At 39.8% G+C, this 23,737-nt stretch overlaps 1 protein-coding gene across 9 annotated transcripts in view; it reads left to right on the top strand.

Moving 5' to 3' along the window:
• Positions 1–23,737, top strand: part of tanc2 (tetratricopeptide repeat, ankyrin repeat and coiled-coil containing 2) — a 264,804-nt gene that overhangs the window by 73,174 nt on the left and 167,893 nt on the right. Inside the window, exon 1 of one of the 9 annotated variants that reach the window (XM_062957036.1) lies at positions 17,443–17,648. The exons of the other annotated variants lie outside the window; for them this stretch is intronic. The gene's annotated coding sequence lies outside the window, so the exon portion shown is untranslated. Of the gene's footprint in view, positions 1–17,442; positions 17,649–23,737 lie in introns of those variants that run through there. 9 annotated transcript variants of the gene reach the window in all.

The raw sequence follows: 23,737 nt of genomic DNA on the forward strand, positions 1-23,737 counted from the left end.
GTGTCTGTTTTTCAACAAGAAATAGAACCCGTTTGTGGGAACAAGTTGTCAGCTCCCTATTACCTGTCCAATACTCTCAAACAGTTCTCCAATGAAGCATGTTCGTTTTTAGAAATAAGTCTTCTAGATGAGATTATGGAAATAAAAGCTTGAGTGGTGTGCCTTGGTAAAGGAACTGGATAAATATGTGGGACTGTGCCTTGAGCCCTGTTAAATAAATACAGCAGTGAAATCAGTTATTTATCTTGTGCCTGCTCATCTTTGTCTTGTTTCTTTTGTCTTGTTTGTCTTAAAATGAAAAGCTGATACATAGGCATCTATTTAGTAGTGCTTTCCGAAGCCAGTAAGAGAGGCGTCTGTGGTTGCCCTACATATCTCTTTAATATCACTCTTTCCCAAAAGGCTGCGGAGGCAACTACTGAATGTTCTAGGATTGTGTCTCCAGTAAATTGGTGGAAAAACAAGTACATCTAGTCAATGGGTCTAATTACCCCTGCAGCAGAGTGGCACCTTCCGGATAACCTAGATAAGGAGGACAAGTGGTAAGGGCCACAGAGGAACTGGTGCTCAGTATAGGCCTTGATACTAATCTTGTCAGCTAAGAAAATGCTAAACAAGAATCCCTAAAGACTAGGTCCTTGAGGAAACAATTGACTCATCACTGCCAGATCAGCAATGTGGCAAGAATCCAGGAATTGAGAGAAAATTTTAGTTAGAGGGCACAAAAACCTCATCTAGTCTAGTAGCTCTGTTGTAAACAATTGGTTTTCTACAATAGTTAGTGTTTTAAAGAGGATACCGTGTAATTCATGAACACTCTGAGCTATAATGAAAATGATCAAAGGGAAACACAGAGAATTGATGTTTGTTTCAATAACAGTGGAAAGAACTAGTGACTCTCCACATATTGAAATCCAGCTCCCATCAGCTTCTGCCAGCATGGCCAATAATTGGAAATGGTGGAATCAACCAAGTGGGACATGAATGCAGTAGCATTTTCCCAATCATACTGCCCACAAACTGATTTATAGATGCATACCTCAGCCAGGAAATCAGAATACGTTAACTTCATGGGAAGAGAGCAGTGATCAACCTCGATAAAATAGTGAAGAGTAGAGACATCACACTGGCAACAAAGGTCCAGTGTGCCTTAGACCGCAAGAAGATACAGCCAATCCATATTCCAGGAAATAATGCCCGGCTGCTCACTGGAGAGAAGGACATTAGAGTCAAAGATGAAGTACTTTAGCCACAAATGAGGAAACAGGAAGGCTTGGAGAAAATCATGATGCTGGGGAAAACGGAAGGAAGGAAGAGGGGCCGACCAAGGGCAAGATGGATGGATGACATCCTTGAAATGACTGGCTTGACCTTGAAAAATCTGGGGGTGGCGACGGCTGACAGGAAGCTCTGGCGTGGGCTGGTCCATGAGGTCACAAAAAGTAGGAAGCGACTGAACGAATAAACAACAACAGCAAATTGCTTCTGGTACCACTCATATCCGTTCTCAATTTATCAAGGCCCTTTTTAAAGCAGTTCAGGTTGGTGACCTGGATGAAGTACTTGCTTTTATCTTCCAATCATTTACCTGAACATCCCTGGTTTTGGTATTATGACAGAAACTTCTTCCTGTACAGTTTTTTCATATCATGCACAAACTAGTTGGAAAGGATCTTAATGGCCATCTCGAATTTACAGCTAATCCATCCCTGACAGATGGCCACCCAACGTTTGTTTAAAAACTTCTAACAAAGAAGAGATTAGCTACAGATGTGTCTGTTATAAATTTTTTCCTAATGTAATTTCCCATCATATTTTCCCTTTTGTAATTTGAATCAGTTGGTGAATCACCTCTTGAACAGCAGAAAATAAGTGTGCTCTATCTTGCAGGTAACAGGTCTTCAGGTATTTGAAGATGGCTATATTTCCTCTTTGTCTTCTCTTCTTCAAGGAAAATATACCCAGCTCTCTCAACTGTTCCTCACAAGGCTTGATATTTAGACCTGTAATGAATGGTTGTAGCTGAATAATTGGAGAGCTTGAAAAAACAAATAAATTTTAATTTATTTACATAATTAACCATCTCAAAGAGGGATCAATATCACCACAAATAGTATCTGATTTAATATAGGATTTTTTTATAAGAACATTCACAACTAACAGATGGGTGGATTAGCTTAAGTGGCCCTGGGCTGTTAGAAAGAGGGAAGACTTTCTGTTATTGGATTGCTCCCATGAAGTTTAGAGCAGACCTCTGGATGAACAGTTTAGTTATAGAACAGCATTTTAAGCATGCCTTGGGAACAATGGAGGGAAAAGAGGAAGAAAAAAAGATCATTGGATGGATTAAATAGCATTTAAACTCCTTGGTGCTTCCTATCTGCTACTTTGCTCCCTTTAAGGGCACATCAGGCTCAGTTTAAATAACCTATAGTAAAGGTAAAGGTTTTCCCCTGACGTTAAGTCCAGTCATGACCGACTCTGGGAGTTGGTGCTCATCTCCATTTCTAAGCCGAAGAGCCGGCGTTGTCCGTAGACACCTCCAAGGTCATGTGGCCGGCATGACTGCATGGAGCGCCGTTACCTTCCCACCTGAGCGATACCTATTGATCTACTCACATTTGCATGTTTTCGAACTGCTAGGTTGGCAGAAGCTGGAGCTAATAGCGGGAGCTCACTCCGCTCCTGGGATTTGAACCTGTGACCTTTCGATCTGCAAGTTCAGCAGCTCAGTGCTTTAACACACTCATGTATAATCTAGAAATTTCAGTCAAAAGATCACCCATAAAAATTGGGTTGACTTCTCCAAGGGTCAATTTAAGTACTATGCTTTAGTTCAAAAGAGAGACCACCCCTTTCTTGGAGGTAGAGTGGTGAAAGGTGAGACACAGACCATTCTGGGAGACTTATAAGAAGTACCGACTCTCTTTTACTCTCATTGTTGTGATGTTACTTCTGACCTTTTTGAATATCTTGGCAGGAAAATCGTGGTGGTGACAAGGGACAGTTGGCCCTCTGATGTGCTCTTGGTGCTCTCCCCTCTGCACAGAATGACCCTCAGTGTATCCATGGGTCATGTCATACTCCATAATTTTTGCCCCCAAACCTTCCCTCAACTTATAGATGGGTATATATGATAAGAGAGAATTGGGGTGGTATTGGTAGTAGAATTTCACTTTAACTCCAAGTCTTTTGGGTCATAGCTTTTTCAAAATACATTTCGGGGGATGTTTTAATATTGCCTTTCCATTTCAGAGATGCATTTTATTTATGGTTGACCACTTTATTCTTCTTTTGTAATAGCAACAGCAGGAACAACCGTTGCTATTTCCAAATTATAACATAATTAAACTACTTTTTTGCCTTTATGACTGGTATATTGTAGCTTTAGCTTAAGCAAAAATAGGTACATCTCTGCAAAAATATATTTCCCACAATGTTATCGTCAAAAATAATTGACTGTTGCATTTCTTGGGAATAACTTCTTTGTAATATAAGCATGATCAGCATGTTGAGAATGGGCTGCTTTTTGTGGTGAGTGAAACTGTGGCTGTTAGTCAGCATGACTGTAAGTCACGTCTGGTATCGGAAGCAACATATTGGCATGTATGAGTTCCTGACGAAATGCATTATGGCACATATACTCCTGATGTGCTGGCAGACTTCCCATGGCCAACTGATTGGTCACTGTGTGAACGGAATGATGAAATAGGGAGACTTTTGGTTTGAGCCAGCATAATCCCTGTGTTCTTAAGAGTCAAATGTGTATGTTTTTCTTCAGCAGCTGCTAGATTGTTGGTGGAGAATGATGTAACTATCTATTTTCCCACAAAAACAAACCTCATTGCAAATAGAAATTTTCAGAATAGGCTATATTTCAATGTTACACTGAATTGATGTTCTCTAACTGAAATAAAAACTTTAGGCTAAATCAAGTTGTTGTTCCTATTCATGTTGAGTCCTATTCATTTCAATGGGTCTACATTAACTGGGCCTGATAATTGATTTAACCCTTACATCTGGTTAGGACTAGTAAGTGGATTTAGTCTTTGATTCCTTATTAACCTTCTCTCATCCAGACTAATAATCCACAGTGTTTGATAGGTGAGCAAATAGCAGTCATACTATCAGTGGTGGTAATGGTGATGGAACAAAAAGAAAAGCAGATCACTGATAAAATATAATTTATCAGTTGTTGGTTACCATGCTCTAGGATAAACTACATATCCAACTATTCCCACTGCTATACCAAGCTGTGCAAGTTCCTTTTTACTGGCCAGTATCTGGTTTACCAATGCCCAGTTTTAAAAAGTGATTACTACACGAACACATTTATGGTTAAATAATAGATAGTCTATTCATATTATATCCTCGATAGTACAGAAATTAATGGAGATCCTGTCCAGTAACTGTATTAAATGGAATTTGTGCTCATATTGAGATAGAAAAATGCCAGTTTCTGTTGTGCCAGAACAAGCTTCTAACTAAAGTCCTTAGTACTTCCCTTCTCCGAGTCTTATTTATCAGTTGAGGTTATGGTATAGTGGTTTTTGAGGTCTGACTTACAGGCCTGATTTCCAGTGAAGTCAGCTTGACAAAGGGGTTTTCCCCCTATGTTCTTGAGAGCAACTGAAAGTGTCTTGCAATGGGCTAATTACTGCCTGGCGCAGTGAACAATCTATGGTAGTCTTTTATTTTTGCCCAGTGGGCCTAGGCCACCTTTCGTTTAATAGATAGGTTTCAGACAAAATGGAAACTTATGTTTCAGGAGATGCTGAGAAACTTGGGGTTTACACCTCAAACGTTAATAACACTTGGATATAACAACACCAAATCTGCCATTAAGCACCGTATCTGGGATGTGGAGCTGCAAGAGCATCTGGTGGATTGTGAATGATTATAGTGGATAATGTTTTAACTTACTTTATTATCTATACTCACAGATTTTGTAAGCGTCATATAAGAAACCGTGTAGGTCATTTTCATATCATGGACTTTCTGCTTTTAATGTGAATCTCTTTTAATGTGAAACCCCCTCTGTTTTTAATGTTTTAAAGTTTTACATTTCTGGTCTTTGACCATAATAATAAAATTCATTCATACCATCACCACCAGAAATTTCAGAGCTTTTTACATAGTTGAAAGTATCTTCAAAGTGCCAAGTTGGGGAAGACAGTTTAAAATACAAAAGAGCTTTAATATAAAGCAAAATCAAATTGTACCTTGTAACAATTTGTAACATGTGCCAGCTTCAAGGTTTCTTTCTAAACTAATGATTGACAAAGAAAAAAAAATAAGACAAGTACAAAGAAGCCAGAATGGATGTCCAAAGAACTTCTAACCGAGCTAAGACTCAAAAGTGACATGCACAAGAAGTGGAAAAGGGGAGAAATCACCAAAGAAGAATTCAAACATATAGCCAACTCCTGTAGGGAAAAGGTTCTCAAGGCTAAAGCGCAAAATGAGTTCAGGCTTTCCAGGGACATAAAAAACAACAAAAAAGGCTTCTTTGCTTACGTTGGTAGAAAAAGGAAGAACAAGGAGGCGAAGATGGGATGATGGTGACAAGGGACAGGGAAAAGGCAGAACTACTTAATGCCTTCTTTGCCTCGGTCTTCTCACAAAAAGAAAGCCATCTTCAACCTCAGCAACATGGAATGGACGAAGGATTGGGGAAATCCAACCCCAAATAGGAAAACAAGTTGTCCAGGAACACCTGGCCTCTCTAAACGAATTCAAGTCCCCAGGGCCAGATCAGCTACATCCAAGAGCATTGAAGGAACTAGCGGAAGTTATTTCAGAACCACTGGCAATTATCTTTGAGAGTTCTTGGAGAACGGGAGAAGTCCCAGAAGATTGGAGGAGGGCGAATGTGGTCCCTATCTTCAAGAAGGGAAAAAAGAACGACCCAAACAATTACCGTCCGATTAGCCTCACGTCGATACCAGGCAAGATTCTGGAAAAGATCATTAAGGAAGTGATCTGCGAACACTTAAAAACAAATGCGGTCATTGCTAATAGTCAACACAGATTTACCAAAAACAAGTCATGCCAGACTAATCTGATCTCTTTTTTCGATAGAGTTACGAGTTGGGTCGATACAGGGAATGCTGTGGATGTAGCGTACCTGGATTTCAGTAAGGCCTTTGACAAAGTCCCCCATGACCTTCTGGCAAACAAACTAGTAAAATGTGGGCTAGACAAAACTATGGTTAGGTGGATCTGTAATTGGCTAAGCGAACGAACTCATTGGGTGCTTACCAATGCGTCGTCTTCATCATGGAAAGAAGTGACAAGTGGAGTGCTGCAGGGCTCCGTCCTGGGCCCGGTTCTGTTCAACATCTTTATTAACGACTTAGACAAAGGGTTAGAAGGTATGATCATCAAGTTTGCAGACGACACCAAACTGGGAGGAATAGCTAACACTCCAGAAGACAGGAGCAGAATTCAAAACGATCTTGACAGACTAGAGAGATGGGCCGAAACTAACAAAATGAAGTTCAACAGGGACAAATGCAAGATACTTCACTGCGGCAGAAAAAATGGAATGCAAAGATACAGAATGGGGGACGCCTGGCTTGACAGCAGTGTGTGCGAAAAAGACCTTGGAGTCCTTGTGGACAACAAGTTATGAGCCAACAATGTGATGCGGCAGCTAAAAAAGCCAACGGGATTCTGGCCTGCATCAATAGGGGAATAGCGTCTAGATCCAGGGAAGTCATGCTCCCCCTCTATTCTGCCTTGGTCAGACCATGCCTGGAATACAGACCACGCCTGTCCAATTTTGGGCACCGCAGTTGAAAGGAGATGTTGACAAACTGGAAAGCGTCCAGAGGAGGGCGACTAAAATGATTAAGGGTCTGGAGAACAAGCCCTATGAGGAGCGGCTTAAAGAGCTGGGCATGTTTAGCCTGCAAAAGAGAAGGCTGAGAGGAGACATGATAGCCATGTATAAATATGTGAGGGGAAGTCATAGGGAGGGAACATAGGGAACAATGACTTCAAACTACAGGAAAGGAGAGTTCACCTGAACATCTCACTGTGAGAGCTGTTTGGCAGTGGAACTCTCTCGCCTGGACTGTGGTGGAGGCTCCTTCTTTGGAGGCTTTTAAGCAGAGGCTGGATGGCCATATGTCGGGAGTGCTTTGAATGCGATTTCCTGCTTCTTAGTGGGGGGTTGGACTAATGGCCCATGAGGTCTCTTCCAACTCTACTATTCTATGATTCTATGACTTAATGAATAACATAATGTATTTTTTCTAATTTGCTTACTCATAAAGATATAAACTGAATTGGGTTTTTGTGTCCTCTTAACTAGTGTAGGTGTTTTTCTACATAAACTGCATATAATCTCTTTGCTTCCTTGTGTTTTCTCCAGTGCCAAATAGCCCAATTCTATTTCCTCCCAGAAGAGTTCCATCAGTGACATAATGTTTTATGCCACACCCAGACAGCCCCTTTAATGCGGGATTTCCCGCTACAAAAAGGAGGCTGCCCAGATGATGTCTTTGGAAAACACAAATTAATTTGCCACAAACTAGGAAAACACTGGTTTGTGGTGAACTAATTTGTTAGTGGGTTTATTCCACCCCTTTCAGACGGCAATGCTGCGGTTTTCTAGGCTAAATTAGCCAGGAAAACCGTGAGGATGCCTACTTGCTCCCCAAAAGTCCCCCAAACCCCTTTGAAAAGTAAATTAACATACCAGGCCTCCATTAGAGTGGCCCGACAGCTCGAGAGGGGGGGGGGGAGAGCATTTTTCCTCCTCTCCCTCCCTGCTCTCTTGGGGGGCTTTTGGGGAGAGGGTTAGAGTGTCCAGGTGTTCTCCTCGAAAGTTTTGGGAGAACTTCTGGACACCCACCTCAGAAAGCATGTGCTTTCTGGGGTGTGTGTGGATGGGGACCTTGGAACATTTGCATTTTTTAAACGCGAATGTTCCCGGGATAACTGTATGTGTGGAACCACCCTTAGTTTGCCTTTTCATACCCCTTTTCCAGATCTACAGTATCCTCTCTGTTAGGTCTGGTCAGTCCTCAGGCTAAATTAAAGACCAGAATACTTTTTGTAGTGGACTATTGCAGAAAGATTTTTTTTTTCGTGTCAGGAGCGACTTGAGAAACTGCCAGTCACTTCTGGTGTGAGAGAATTGGCCGTCTGCAAGGACGTTGCCCAGGGGACGCCCGGATGATTTGATGTTTTTATCATCCTTGTGGGAGGCTTCTCTCATGTCCCCGCATGGAGCTGGAGCTGATAGAGGGTGCTCATCCGCGCTCTCCCCGGGTGGGATTCGAACCTGGTAGCTTTCAGATCAGCAACCCAACCTTTAAACTTTAATCCACTACGCCACCGGGGGGCTCTGTTAAAGACATTGTAAAATAACATGTCCCAACATTCAGTCATGACAGATAAGGTAGTGTTGAATTGCATCCTAAGAACAAAGAATAAGCATCTCATGTAGAACACAGCAATTTCAGTGTCAGCATATTCAAAATTTTAAACCAAGTTCCCAAACCATATGGTATCAAATCAAAACCTTTATTGTTAGTCACAAATATGGATATGAATTCTCACACCGAAACAGTATCAGTCACGCCCAGTCTAATATTAGAGGTATATATATTGCAGAAAGATAAAATTATGGAAATCATGGTAGGGATGATAGCATATTTCATGACTCCAAAGATATACTGTAGCAAGCACCTTGATTGCTAGCTTCGCACCACCTTACAGCTTGCAGCTTTTACAGATTGTTTTGAACTGTATTGTGTAAGATTTTGTGACAGATTTTACGGCTTTCATTTCTGTTGTGTAGTTTCTTACTCCTTTTCCTTAAAATATGTGTTGAACAATCAGCTTATTCACCTATAACACTTTTGGCACTATAACAATTCAGTTTCATTTTTAATCTTCATTATTAATGGTGATACTTGGACTGGAATCCCTGTGTATCTGCAAAAGCTCACAAGTTGATCTTGAGCTGGACATTGTTTTGCAAGTAATTTGTAACCTAGGATTATTTGTAAAATAAAATGGGAGAGGGGAAAGGGTTCCCGTAAGTAGTATTGTTAATTTTTATTGTTTGTTACTTACTATTTATTGTTTACTATGACCCAAAAATTTGGGTTGAAATGTCTGTCAGATGACATATACTATAAGTATCTCTCATAGAATCGTAGAATCATAGAGTTGGAAGAGACCTCATGGGGCATCCAGTCCAACTCCCTAAAATTTCACCCATATATATAAATCAGACCTTTTATAGGTCAAGGAGATATCCAGTCTAGATAGGGGTGTGGTACCAAGTCTGGATTGTAGTCTTCTGAAAGGGCAGAGGATTTATTGCTGTTTGGTGAGGCTCTCAGTGGTTGAGCACTAGTGTGCAGAAATACCTTTTGCCATCTGAGGCTGATTTGCCTTTGTTAGCACATTGCATTGTCATTTACTTTGTATATATTGTTTATTGTGTGTTTACTCATGTTGAGAGCCGCCCAAGTCCAGGGAGATGGGGTGGGGTATGGCGCATTTAGGTGAGCCTTAGAATGACTAACTTTCTGCCGTGAATGTTAGGGAAATTTAGTCATGACAAATTTTGTGCATATTTCACAGAGTGGCCTCACTCTGTTCATGGAATTGGTTATATTAAACAAAACAGTGTTTTACCACTTGTCAATGAAACTTTGTTTTACAGTAGTTACCCAGCAGCCCCACTCTACTTTTCCTCCTTGTCGTATGTCTAGCTGGATTTTTTTTAGCAGCATCAGCATTGAGAGGAAATTGGGAGGGATAGCTAATACTCCAGAAGACAGAGTCAGAATCCAAAACGATCTTAACAGATTAGAGAGATGGGCCAAAACTAACAAAATGAAGTTCAACTGGGGCAAATGCAAGATATTCCACTTACGCAGAAAAAAAAATGAAATGCAAAGATACAGAATGGGGATGCCTGGCTCAACAGCAGTAAGTGTGAAAAAGTTATTGGAGTCCTCATGGACAACAAGTTAAACATGAGCCGACAATGCGATGCAGTGGCAAAAAAGCCAATGGGATTTTGGCCTGCATAAATTCTCCTCCACTTTTTCCTTCTTCTCTATTCTTCTTCTCCTCTTTTCCTCCTCCTCCTTCTCTTCCTCATCTTCCCTTTTTCTTCCCTCTCTTACCTCTATTCTTCTCCCCTCCCTTTTCTCCTCCTTTTCTTCCTCTTTCTTCTTTTTCCTTTATCCTCCTCCTCCTCTTCCTCCTCTTATTCCTGTCATCTCGTCTCCTTTTCTACTTTCTCTTTTCTCTCCCCCCCTTCCTCCATCTTATCTTCTCCCCCCCTCCTATTCCTTCACTTGCCTGGAACCATGGAAAGAAGGACAGATCCCATCCCTTTTTGTCATTGTAGGGGCAGAACTTTGGCCAGACCATCAATGAGGGAAACTACTAGGGTGTCTCCATCTTAAGGAGGGAAGGGAGGAGAGGCCATTTTTATGCATGGGTCACCTCTCTGCTTTCTGGTAGCTTCTCCCCCCCCTCCCCCGCCCTCCGTTACTACCACTATCACTATCATCATCACTTGTGCCTCTCCAATCCTCACACACCCCACACACGCACAGGATGCTGTGCATATTATAGCAGGGGACTTTAATCACGCTGACTTAAAAACAGTTCTCCCTAAGAGGCATATATCCCTTTCAGAAAACAGGCCTTGCCTATAATAAAGACTGTAAAATCCTGGCCTAAATATGCCTCTCAACAATTTCAGGATTGCTTTGAGATGATAAACTAGGACATTTTTTTATCACCCAGACCTGGAGGAGCACACTGCAGCTGTTTTGAGTTACATTAAATACTGCACAGTTATTGTTGCTGTGGACAAATGCATCCAGATTTATTCCAACCAGAAACTGGATAACTAGGGCTGTGAATCTGAGAAAGGTTGCTGGACCTGATGGCATTTCTGATTGGATGCTTGAAGACTGCGTTGATCGGTTGGCTGGTGTTTTACTGTTATTTTTAATCAGTCTTTATCTCTGTTCATTATTTTATCTTGTTTGAAGGCTTCCATCATTGTTTTGTTAGCAAAGAAGTTCCCTGTTGATAATTTTTGGGACTACAGAACATTGACACTCACTTCCATCATCATAAGGTGCCTTGAAAAGCTGGTCTGTAGGCATATCATATCTTGCCTTCCATATACATTTGGTAAACATCACTTTGTATATAGAACTAACAGATCTACAGAGGACGCTATAGCCATCACTCTCCAAACTGCTCTGACTCATCTGGAACAACTATGTGAGGATGCTTTTTGTAGGCTTTAGTTCCGCATTTAACACTATCCATCAACATAGACTAATGTCTAAACTTACAGATCTTCGACTTTCATGTTCAATCTGTTTTTGGATTATGGACTTCTTGTGTGGATGTTCCCAGGGGGTTTGTCTAGGTAATCATATCTCTCAGCTCTTATTCTCAGCACCGGTATGCCACAGGGCTGTGTATTGAGTCTTTTACTTTATACTCTTACACATTTGATTGCACCCCATTAACCATAGTAATATCATTGCCAAATTTGCAGATGGTACAACAGTGGTGGGGCTTATCTCTGAAAGGGATGAGTCTACTTACTGAGATGAGGTGGACCGGTTGCCCTCATGGTACAGGGATAATAATTTGGTTTTTAACATCAATAAAACCAAGGAGCTTATACTAGATTACAGAAAGAATAGCTCAGAAATTCAGCCTTTTGTTATAAATGGAGATTGAGTGGAGTGGGTGGCCAGTTTTATGTTCCTGGGTGTTATTGTTAAGGAAGACCTTATCCATGGTGTTCATACTGCGGCATTGGTTAAGAAGGGACCGCCTTAGATTGTATTATCTGAGACTTTTTAGTACCCAACAATTGAATGGAACACTTCTGGTTACTTTCTACCACTGTACTATAGTGTTCTAAGTATTGCATATGCATGTGGTTTGCTAATAGCACAGTGGTAGATAGGAAGGCACTCCAGAGGGTTACCAAGACTGCCCAGACAATGATTGGTTGCCCTCTCCCCTCTTTGGAAGAACTGTATAATTCTCGCTGCCTTAAGAAAGTTCAAAATATTCTTAAGGATTCATCTCACTTTCGATATTCTTTTTTTGAATTTTTACCATCTGGCAGATAGTATAAGATAATAAAAACAAGGACAAATAGGCTGAGAGATAGCTTTCATCCTAGAGCTGTGACTATATTGAATTCTGTTATTCAGATACAGTAGATGTGGCATTTGGGGTTGTGCAATAGCCTCCGGTGGCTCAGTGTGTTAAAGCGCTGAGCTGCTGAACTTGCAGACCGAAAGGTCCCAGATTCAAATCCGGGGAGCGGAGTGAGCGCCCACTGTTAGCTCCAGCTTCTGCCAACCTAGCAGTTCTAAAACATACAAATGTGAGTAGATTAATAGGTACCACTCCAGTGGGAAGGTAACGGTGTTCCATGCAGTCATGCCGACCACATGACCTTGGAAGTATCTACAGACAACGCTGGCTCTTCGGCTTAGAAATGGAGATGAGCACCAACCCCCAGAGTCGGACACGACTGGACTTAACATCAGGGGAAACCTTTACCTAATAGATAATAGAATGTGCAAAGATGGGTGCTTTGTTTTGTAATTAGTACATGTATAATATGATTGGGGTTGACATTTAATTTTGTTGTATGATGTACAATGATAATAAAGTTATTCTATTTTATTCTATTTTATTATTCTATTCTAGACTTCTAAATTTAAGGGAGAAATGCCAAGAGTAATGTGGGAGCTGGGAGTATCCTAAGAGATGAAATATGGAGGGAAATACAATAGGGTTGGTCATTCTAGTGAGCCTTGATGACCCCACTCACCTCCATAATATAAACTTTTCTAAGATGGTTTTATTTATTTATTTATTTCCGATATTTCTACCCCGCCCTTCTCCCCAAGGGGACTCAGGGCAGCTTACACAACTGGCAGGATCACTACCAGTATATCATAATACAATAAAATAATAAAACAGTTAAAATAGTTAAATAACATATTAAAATACAATATATAAAAGATTTAAAACTTGGAAAGTTCCAGATCCCATCAGACCTTGGAATAAGAGCTGACCCTACTTAATACTTGCATGGGAAACCATCAGTGAATACCAGGTGCTGTAGGCTATATTTTAGAAGGAGGAACTGGTAAAACCACTTCTGAGTATTCTGGGCATTCCTTAACTAAGAAAAAACCATGGAATTCATGGGGTCACCATAAGTTATGACAAGTGGCTTGAAGGCACATATAAACACAGTAATACCAAGAATCGGCTATATCTTTGTTATATATTTTAATATACATTGCATTATTGTAGCACTGAAAGTTTGCTTGTAAATATTTTGCAAGAAATTAAAAAAGATATGATGAAGGTTGTGTATCCCTAATTCAAAATGTTTAGGAGCAGAACTATTTCATATATTGGATTTTTTTGGATTCTGTAATAATTGAATATAAATAATGAGGCATTTTGGGGATGGAACTCAAGTCTAAAAATGAAATTATTTATATTTCATATATACCTTACACACACAGGTGTATATGAACATAAACATGTGTGTAAAAAAACTAAAAGTCATTTTATATACAATACTAGCTGTGCCTGGCCACGCATTGCTGTGGCGTAGCCCTAAGTGGGTTTTTTTTGTGGCATTCAAGGTGGCCTAGGATTCCCCTAGGCATGAAGCAGCTAGGCTTTGAAGCTGCAAGGCTATTCAATGGTATTCAAGCAACAATTGAGCCCCCTAGGTATGAAGCAGCCAGGGTTTGAAGCTGCAAGGATATGCAATGGTATTCAAGTTGGGTAACAATGGAATCCCCTAGGTATGAAGTAGCCAGAGTTTGAAGTGGCAAGGCTATTCAATGGTATTCAAGTTGTCCATAAAATCCCACATTATCTGGTTTGAACTGGATTATATGGCAGTGTGGACTCAGATAACCCAGTTCAAAGCAGATATTGTGGATGATCTGCCTTTATTGTGAGTGACCACTTGGTCAAAGCCATAATAATAATAATAATAATAATAATAATAATAATAATAATAATAATAATAATAACAACAACAACAACAACAATAACAACAGGAAAAACTCAGCTGCTATCAGGACCTCAAGATTGAACTTCAAAGACTCTGGAAGAAACCAGTGCAGGTGGTCCCGGTGGTGATGGGCACACTGGGTGCCGTGCCAAAAGATCTCAGCCGGCATTTGGAAACAATAGACATTGACAAAATTACGATCTGCCAACTGCAAAAGGCCACCCTACTGGGATCTGCACGCATCATCCGAAAATACATCATACAGTCCTACACACTTGGGAAGGGTTTGACTTGTGATTTTGTGATATGAAATCCAGCATATCTATCTTGTTTGCTGTGTCATACAACGTCGTTGTGTCAATAATAATAATAATAATGCTTTGTGAGTGAGCACCTGGCCAAAGCCATAAGCATTGCTGTGGTGTAGTCTGCTAGTTTTGAAAAAAATGTAAAGAGTATGTTAGTTGGGCAGCAGTGGCCATTCCCCAGATGGAGGAGGAGGAGGAAAAAGTGCGGTGGTAGTGGGAAGATCTGCGAGGGGGGGGGGGCAGGAGAGGAGGATAAGGAAGGACTGCTGCAGTGAAAGATAGCATTGTGAGGGGAGGAAGGGATGGAATGAGTGCGGTGGTGGTGGGGGGAAGATCTTCCACCTAGATTTTCCTAGGTAGGAAGGAGCCAGGCAAGTGTGGTTTATATACCTGTGGAGTAATCTTCAACGTGGGAGAAAGAACTGTTGTGTGTTGGAGGCAAGATTGAATCCTGCAATAAGTCACTTTGATTAGCATGTAATGGCCTTGTAGGTTCAAATCCTGGTTGATTATTTCCTGGGGGAATCCATTGTTGGGAGGTGTTAGCTGGCCCTGATTGTTTCCTGCCTGGAATTCCCCTGTTTTTAGAGTGTTATTCTTTATTTACTGTCATGGTTTTAGAGTTTTTTAATGGTGGGAGCCAGGTTTTGTGCATATATTTGTGTATATTTTATCTGTAATTACCTGGCATGGGCAAACTTGTGCCCTCTAGGTGTTTTGGACTTCAACTCTCACAATTCCTAACAGCCGGTAGGCTGTTTGGGATTGTGGGAGTTGAAGTCCCAAACTCCTAGAGGGCTCAAGTTTGCCCATGCCTAGTTGATTTATGTGAGTGGTGAGGGATTTTGGGGGCCATTTTTCAAGGAAGGGTCTCTCTGCCTGCCTTCATTTGGGGGTCTCTCCAACCCACCTTTTGTCAGCTAGCTTCCAAGGGCGGAGGCAATGAAGGGAAGGGAAGCAAGGGCTCCCCCCCCCCCGAAAGCATGGGAGGGGAGCGACAGGGATTGAAAGGAGGAAGAAGGAGTGTGGAGACAAAGATGGAGCGCAGGTGAGAGTGGGCTACCTCGGGAGGCTTGTGTGGAGGCTGGAAGGCAAGGACACTTCTCGGGATGCAGTGCCTGCCTTCGTGGTTCATTTTTTGAACAGTCTTTCTTCCTCTGTTTTTTTTTTTCCTCCTGTGTGCTGGAGGGGCACGGGGCTTGAGGCAGCGCAAGTGCTGTTTGTTGTTGTTAATTTTGGGGGTTTAAAGACCTTTTATCTGTGTGTGTATGTGTTTTTCTTTGTAGTTGTCAGTCATTGGATAGTCAGGCGTTTTGTTGCCCAATTTGGTGTGATTTGGCCCAGTGGTTTTGTTGTTAACTCGGTCCTACAAACGTACATTACATTTTTTAAAATATAGATTTTCACCGATTTGTGCTTGAAACAATGTTCGTGTACATTGAACTATCAAAAAGTAAAGTTCAACTGTCTATTTGGACAGTTTTAAATTTTGGAGTATTTTGGATTTAAAAATTCCAGATAAGGGATGCTTAACCTGTACAACCATACCTCAGGTAACAATGCCCGTAACAGTAAAGCTTGTTTCCCCCTCCCCCCATGTCCTTCTTATAGTTGGAAGATTTTTTAGCACCACTACCAGTGGGAATAAATAAATGGCTTCTATTTGCTCTAATATTTCACATAGATGTATTTATGATGGCTATCTGCCACTATTACACAGCCTTGCCGTTGTTAAGTACAGTGACTGTACCAAGTCATTTTATAAGCAAGTTTTGGGTTGGAGCCAGTTAGCAAAGGGTTAGTTTAACAATTTAGGAAAAAAAGTTTAATAAGATCAGGAGAGAGACCTTGTGCCAATAAGACACCCTGGAAGTTAGAAATGTGTGAAAAGATTTATAAATTTGGATTTGATGGATTTTGAAAAGGACAGCATGCTGTTAGATCAAACACAAGGGGGGGGGGGGGCTAGTGAGAAGAGTTGGTGTTTCAACTTGGGTTTATGGTTCAGGCCCATAGCAGCTTACGATTCCTTCTATCTGTAATGTTGGGTGCTCAACCAGGATTGGAGATGCATTGTATGGGAGCAATGCAAATTGTCTAGGTAAAGTCACTAGGGATTTTGGATCACTGGTGAGATTTCCCCCAAAATATTCTGATGCCTGTTTTTGAAACTGCAGTTTTTTAACTTGTGCTTGAATGTTCTCAGAGTATATGATGCCTTACTAGTCTGATATTTCCTTTCAGTAGCATTTCATTAATCATCTCTGGTGCCTTGCCCACTCAGACATGCAGGCTAGACTTTACTCTGGTAGAATGGAAAGAAATCTTAAATCTATGCTGTTTGCTCAATGCAGCAGATAGATGGAAGCAAAAACAAAATTTAGCCATGTATCCCCTTCAATCTGTTGGCAAGGAGCTGCTCAAAAAGGGAGATGTGGTAGTAGTGGTAGCCTAGTCATGGCTCAAGTGAGCTTTTCAGTAAGAATGGTAGGTTCATATCAGCCGGATCTTCCTTTCCTTGTTTAGAAGATCAGTTGAGCATCAGCATGAGGCAGACCCTTTGAAAACAAAATCTTCACCCAGGCATCTCCTTTTCACTGAGGGAACCCTATTGAAAGGCACAATGCACTTTTTCTTGCCGCATACCCAGAGATTAATTATACAGTATTGCAGGCAGGGCTACTTAAATGTCCTCACAGTATGGAAGTCTCTTCCTTTCTCCCTTAATAATTGTAGGTGTTTTGCAAGTGGACTGCAAATGCTAAAACTTTTAAAAATGCAGACAAAAAAAAGTCAGACAGATAATATGGATATTTACATATATCCTTAACATAGCTTTTATACTAATCTAAAAGATGATTATTAAACCAAGTAGCTTCTGCTTTTGCTGTGTGTCTAAGAAAATGCAGTGCTATGATGCAGCATGTTATGTTTATTGTCTCGTAACTCAAGATTTAACCATGAATATCCTAAGGGGGTGCTGACTTACCATCATGTAATGGGTTAATGAAGAGTGAGCATAGGCATTCTGCTCAGAAAAACGTAAAGGCATTGCCTGCAGCTGTACGGGTTTACGTAGGCACCTGTGGGTTTCAGTGTGTTTAATGCACAGACTGCAGTATGAAGCTAGCACTGACATTTGCTGACTCCAGTATCCTCCCTTCCTCGCTGCTCTGCCAGCTTCTGCGCCATCTGAAAGACAGGCAAAATGGTGCAGCATGTTTGAGGCTTCCTTAGGAAACAATAACCTTCAGTATGATGCAGAGGTACGTTTACATAGTGTTTAGCTGCATGGAGAGAGGGAAAGCAAGATGTATTGTTTTGGCAAAATCATTCTGGTTATGCTGCCTTTATTGCATTCTGAATGTAGTGACAAGTATTTTAATACTGCAAATAAAAAGAATTTGCATGCTATTGTTAGTGGAGCTAAAACTGACAATATTAGTGCATATATGAATGTGTGTTATATTTATGTAGCATATTTAAACCAGTGAAAGCACTTTCATTCTTAGATTTGGTAGATGTTACAATAAGCTAATTTTAGTCACAATTTGGCGTTTTTTTGTGGGAAAGGCAGAGAGAAGAGAGAATATTGTTTTATTTTATAATAGCATGCCTTTGTGGAAGATTCTTGATTGAGATTTGGCACAAGAGAAAAAAATATTGGCAAATGAATTCTGTAGCAGCTGATCTTTTATTGATGAACGCAGTGCGTTGTTAGGTTTGCATTGCATTTAAAAATAGACTATTTTCCTGACACTTGTTCAGATTGATCATGTTTGACATGAGAGAAAGTGAATATACAGATACTGTGAAAAGCCCAAAGAAATAACCATATCAGCATTTTTTTGGTTTTTATTTTAAAATGTCTTTTTTGACAGCAATTAATTTAAAATTGCTTTAGTACTAGTACATTCAACAGCAACACATTTTATTAAAAATTGATAGGAAATTATTTTGCACTAATATGACATTATTTCTAGTCAGTCTTAAGCTCAATCTTATTTGATTTTGAGCTAGTTATTTTAACATGACCTCACAAGCTTTGGTCATTGGAGACTGATGATTATGAAACATAAGAAAAGGATCAGATCAACTGGCCATCGATGGTCTTTTTAAGCTTCCTGGATTGTAGTATTGTAAGTTTATGATCCAACTTTGCACACACAAAATGGAGTAAGAAATATTTTCAGCAATGCTGCATTGTTAGTGGAGGAAAGAGAATAAGATTACAGGCTGCTCTACTTTTAATATAGGGCTTAGAAATCCATTTCTTAAAAAGAATTGCATCCATCTGTGTACCTCAAGGGAAAAATACCCATATTCATGATATACCTTCTTGATATTGATTATTGGAGACTTCGGAATGATGATTCTGTGCAGTGAGCCAACATTATGATCCCATTGGCAGGATAAAATGCAGTCCTGCAGAAGGTGGAAATTTAATTTTTAAAGGGGGAGATTTTGATTGCTATTAATGACCAGCTATGGGATTTTTGCTGTCTTGAAACAATTACTTAATGCTATTCTCTTTGTTCTGATTCCAACTTTGTATGCAAAGACTCAACCACTAGCAAATTTAACCATTGCTGGGGTATTGCATGCACACTCAGAGAGAGTTTAATACAATTAAATACATCAACTAATACAGACAGTTTGTCTGAATTTCCCCCATTCACCCAAGTTCCCTATTTTTGCACTAATTGACTAATACTTCATCATGTATTATCTTCTGGACATCTTCATGATTCTTAGATGTTACATAATGTTGATGGAGTGTTGCAGATGAAACAGAGTAATATGGTTGGCTCTGTAATAGATACAATAACAGTGGAAGCATTTTACCTGTCTCTTCAAAATCAAATTCACATGTTGGCAAGAAATAAGTAGTTATATCAAATCTTTATAAAGTAAAAAAGATAGGTGAATTGCAGTAACAACCATCATGATCTCTTTTACATCTAGACTGAATCCAGAGGTAGTATGTTCTTTGTTCTGTAGTGTTTGCATCTTCTGTACTATTTGTGATCAATTTTTCATTACACACATGAATGCACAGTGTTTTACATGACTACCAATTTGATTAGGTTATTTTGATTTTTAAATATTGGATGTAAACTTTATATTTGGGGTAGATTTGCAGGTGGTAAATAGAGATAATTGGCTTTAAAATCTTTTGGATTTGTCTTCTAAAATACATAAATTCAAATATCTGAACGCCTAGTAATTGGCATTCTCACAGCAAGCTGTTGCAGTCCAAGCAGATATAGAATTACCTTCCTTTGACTGCTTATTAGGTTTGAATAATATACTGGCCCTGACATATTTATTACCTAATGCATTACCTGATACAGCAAAATACACCTATTACCTTACAAAACATGTGACCTGTTCATTTAAAATATTTAAAAGGTCAGCTGCAGTCTAAAATTGTACTTTAAAGCTTTATACATTCTGTTTTGAGAACCCAGAATTTGGAACAAGTCTTAGGTTATATTCCATTGGCTGCAATATGTGCATGGAGATGCAGATAAGAAATGCATATATACTATGTAGCTGTTCTAAAAGCAAAATAAGTTCATAAAAGTAAATCATGTATATATTGTTTTAGCATTATCTCTCAAAATTATGTGATGTGCTGATAGAAGAGGTAGAATGGAAACATCTGTTTATTTGTCTTTTATACTCAAAACAAAATGGCTGGTAACTCCTATTGCTGCAAACTGCAGATGAAAAACTGGCTGCAATTAAAATATCATTTCAGGGAAAGAAAAAGAAACAAAATATAATTTTGACTTCACATTTGGTGCTAGTTGTGTGCAGGAAAAAACATTCAAACAGTAATTTCTTTATTAGAGAAAATGAGTAAACAAATAATCTGAGTTACAATTTAAAATATGGTTCTGAATACAAAATACATATTGTTTGACTATGTTAAAAGAATTTTTTGTTTTGGATGTTTCATTTTAAATAAAATGCCATTTAATTGATGCATCGATACTAGCTCTTGCTATAGACGATTTAATAAAAGGTTCAAGCTTCTAACTTCTTGTGGTTTCAAGTATATCTTAGAAAGAAAAGAAAAGCCTTATCATGTACATTCATATAATTTTAGAGGTGTAGTTTGTAGGGGTTTCAATCTAGCAAAAGCGTGTCCCAGTAAATAATTCCCGGGCATCTAGAATACAACTACCTGTCCTTTGAGATGTTTTGCTGGAAGGGCAGAAACAACTATTTAAATAATTTCTAGTTGAGTATTCATTGGTTATAAATCATCTCAAAGGGTAGAATTCACTTCTTTGAACAAATATAGTTTGTATATGGAAATTTAGGTATGATATCACACCCAACAGCCTCACAACATATATAAACATGCCTAGCAGTTCATGACTTAATTCAGTACAGTTATTTCTAGGAAGAGCAGGATGTTCATAATTGTTTGCTGCTTCTGGAACTCGGTTTCAAGAGTTGACTGAAGTTATTATTTTCTCTAACATTTATTTGCTCATGGTCATATGGAATGCCTAGATAATGATGATGATATTTATTTATACCCCGCTTTATCTCCCCAAAGGGGGTTCACAACTGCTTGACATAAAAGCATTGGTATCCAATTTAAAATATTACAAATATACAAACATTAAAACAGAATTAAATACAAACAGTACTAAAAATTAAGTTAAAATCCATCAAAACATATTCAAGGTTCAAAACCACAGCACTCACTTTTAAACACCTTCATCTTTAAATGCCAGTTTAAATAAAAAGGTTTTCACCTGCTGCTGGAAGGACGGGGGGGGGGGGGGGCATTCTAGTTTCCCTGGGCAGGGAGTTCTAGAGTTGAGGGAAAGCCACCAAGAAGGAAGACCCGCTCTCTCCTTCCCCCTCAGTCGGACTTGAGATGGAGGTGGGACTGAGAGAAGGGCCTTTCCTGAAGATCTCAGGGCCCAGACAGTTTCGTACAAGAGGTTGCAATCGGCCAAATAGCCTGGACCTGAACTGTCTAGGGTTTTAAAAGTCTTAACCAGCACTTTAAATTGTGACAGGTTATGGACTGTCCAGCCAGTGGAGCTGCTGCAACAGGGAGGTTACCTGTAGCCAGCTCCAGTGAGCAACCTGGCTGCAGTACCAGCTGAAATTTCTGAGCACTCTTCAGAGGCAACCCCACATAGAGCGGGTTATAGTAATGCAGGCAGGATGTAACTAAGGCATGTACCACCTTGGCCAGATATGGCTTCTCAATAAATGGGTGCAAATTTTAGTTGTGTAAAGGCTCTCCTGGCCACTGCAGATACCTGGGCCTCCAGGTTCAGCACTGAGTCCAGGAGGACCCCCAAACTGCGGACCTGTGTCTTCAGGGAGAGTGTGATCTCATCCAGCACAGGCTGGATCCCTATCTGTCTTCTGTATGACCAGGATTACCTCTGTCCTAGCTGGATTAGTTTTCAATTTGTTTGCTGTCATCCAATCAATTCAGTCTGATGTAATTTACAAAGCAGAAAAGAGCTTCACCATCCCAAGTGTGTAAGGGTGTAACTCAGTGGTTGTTGATATATTTGCTTGCATAAAGCCACAGATTTAATATGATTGCAGGTGGTAGTAGGCATGGGAAAGACCACAGTGTGTTAGCTTTGTTTACTAGCTCCTGGGAGCAAGTTACTACAAATGCCCCCCCCCCCCCTTGCTAAAGGTTCCTATTTTTGTTGGTCACCAATCCTAATCTTAGCTAAATGTAAGGCTATAAATATTACAATAATAAAGAAATAAATAGATTACAAATGGAGTAGTGATGCTGTGAAAGTTTAGATACACGGTCTCTTGAACCTTCATTAGAAGTTTCTGGGATGCTAAGGTATTTCATCTGGAGCAAGCAGGGAGAGGTTTCTGTCCTCCCTGAGTTTGCCTTAGGTCACCCTTTCATTGGCGTTACAAGAGAGATGCCCTGGCTGGCTGACACAGGGACCATCTCAAATATCTTTGAAACTGGACTGATAAGTTTTGTACACAGAAAGGTTGTGAGTAAACCAAATATGTTATTTTTTATCAAAGCCTACTTCATTTTTGTCTCTTGAGTGCATGATATAAAACAAGTTGTTTTATGGGAGAGTATATATATTTTGGGCACTGAAAAACACTTCTGAAGAACTGCTGTTTTTATGCACTATAAAATCTCTGTTTTCCTAACAGATCCGAGATAACAGGTTATTCAGTCTAACAACTGAAACCATTGCCTTGCATAATTATATCTGGTTGTATACCACAAGAGAAGATTCTACTCTAAAGGGTTTTTGGCTCTTCTTTGAAAAGTCATGCTTTTCTAAAAAGTTATGATCTCCAAAAGGTGTTCTCCAAATGGTTATGAATGCCATTTTCCAAAATCTCTGCCATTTTAGAGGGCTACACCATACTCAGAGTTTGCACTTACAGATAGCTAAAACCACAACAAATGACAACATGTCTTCTACTGTTTCAATCTTAGTTGACTGAAACCCCCCAAATGCACCCCCAAAATGCAGTATTTATTGGCATTGGGGAAGAAGACATTATTGGGTTATGCATGACTAAGAGATACATTGTTTGAGCATGAATGAAGTGGGACTTTATGAATGACATATATTAACATACGTGTGTTGATAAAGAGGGAAATGGGGGCTTATTCTCATTAGTGACACAAGGAAGAAGCAGTGTCACTGTAATTTCCTTCCATATACAGGTTGCCATTTCTAATATGTGGTATTAACCTAAATATGATGAGAAAATTAACAGACAGGAAAAGAATACTAGGTGTAGCATACCCACACAATCTCCTTGGTTTTGCCTGTTGATTTTATAGATCAGTGGGAGATTTAAAATGCAGGAACTTGTATCTAAGGATGGATCAACACTACCATATAATCTAGTTTCAGAATGCATTTTAACTTCGTTGAACTGGATTATTAGACTTATATAATCCAGTTCAATGTATTTAATTTGCATTTTGAAACTCGATTATATGGCCTTGCAAATTCAGCCTATGTTGTAAGCAATCATGATGTTCGTGCCTGCTATGAAGCAGATTGAGTCATCTGTCTCACCTAACACATGCAGGTAAAAAACAACTATAGGCGCCCATCTATAGACAGAGTTGTGTAGACATCATGTGACCTACCCTGCCCTTTCTAAGGTAGACTGCTGACCTCAGTTGACCTCAGGTTTGGTGGTGTGGTGGTGCATGCTGTTATGTCACCATTGCAGAAGTAAGATTCAAGATAAGTTTAATTGGCTTCTGAGGATGAAAGGCTGCACAATCTTGACTTTCACTTTAGGCAGCAAAATAGTTAAGGCTAGTCCTGGTGGTATTTGAGACAGATACCTT

This window comes from Anolis carolinensis, chromosome 6 (assembly GCF_035594765.1).
Source record: "Anolis carolinensis isolate JA03-04 chromosome 6, rAnoCar3.1.pri, whole genome shotgun sequence".
Taxonomy (NCBI): domain Eukaryota; kingdom Metazoa; phylum Chordata; class Lepidosauria; order Squamata; family Dactyloidae; genus Anolis; species Anolis carolinensis.